Below are 1403 nucleotides of genomic sequence, written 5' to 3'. Positions count from 1 at the left end.
TACAGGGCATATAGCAGTGATCCCTAGGATTGTAATGTAATGTTCTGTGTACCCTTTACTGTATGTACAGCGCTGCGGACCACTTATGGCGCTCTATTAATAAAATGTAATAATAAAAAAATAATAATATAGGCAGATGATTATGGGTCACTGTGTAAGTGTACAGGGCATGTAGCGGTGATCCCTGGGAATAGGCAGATGATTATGTGTCACTGTGTAAGTGTACAGGGCATGTAGCGGTGATCCCTGGGAATAGGCAGATGATTATGTGTCACTATGTAAGTGTACAGGGCATGTAGCGGTGATCCCTGGGAATATGCAGATGATTATGGGTCACTGTGTAAGTGTACAGGGCATGTGGCGGTGATCCCTGGGAATAGGCAGATGATTATGTGTCACTATGTAAGTGTACAGGGCATGTGGCGTGATCCCTGGGAATACACAGAGGATTATGTGTCGCTGTGTAAGTGTACAGGGCATGTGGCGGTGATCCCTGGGAATAGGCAGATGATTATGTGTCACTGTGTAAGTGTACAGGACTTGTAGCGGTGATCCCTGGGAATACACAGAGGATTATGTGTCGCTGTGTAAGTGTACAGGGCAGGTAGCGGTGATCCCTGGGAATAGGCAGATGATTATGTGTCACTGTGTAAGTGTACAGGGCATGTAGCGGTGATCCCTGGGAATATGCAGATGATTATGTGTCGCTGTGTAAGTGTACAGGGCAGGTAGCGGTGATCCCTGGGAATACGCAGAGGATTATGTGTCGCTGTGTAAGTGTACAGGGAATGTAGCGGTGATCCCTGGGAATATGCGATGATTATGTGTCACTATGTAAGTGTACAGGGCATGTAGCGGTGATCCCTGGGAATATGCAGATGATTATGTGTCACTATGTAAGTGTACAGGGCAGGTAGCGGTGATCCCTGGGAATACGCAGAGGATTATGTGTCGCTGTGTAAGTGTACAGGGAATGTAGCGGTGATCCCTGGGAATATGCCGATGATTATGTGTCACTGTGTAAGTGTACAGGGCATGTAGCAGTGATCCCTGGGAATATGCAGATGTTTGTCATTGTGTAATAGTACAGGGTATATCCATATAGCGGTGTTCCCTGGGAGTAAGCAGATGATTACTGTATGTGTCGGGCATATAGCAGTGATCGCTGTGAATAGACTGATTAGAATAGTTAGTGTGCATACTTGAGAGCATCTGCATAATGATTATGAGTGTGTGAACTGAGAATCATTTAGAAGGTGACGAATAATGGCATGAGTGATTCCCATTTCCAGACGCACGGTCACTTCCTTTCCTCCTCCTCCTGAGACTGCCTGCAGCACGTTATACTTCTTCCTGCTGTGCTGTGTAGGCTGGACGTGCTAGGCATGTGCAATAGTCATGAC

This window comes from Taudactylus pleione, unplaced genomic scaffold (assembly GCF_031769625.1).
Source record: "Taudactylus pleione unplaced genomic scaffold, aTauple2 ptg000179l, whole genome shotgun sequence".
NCBI lineage: Eukaryota > Metazoa > Chordata > Amphibia > Anura > Myobatrachidae > Taudactylus > Taudactylus pleione.
This window is presented reverse-complemented; position numbering follows the sequence as displayed.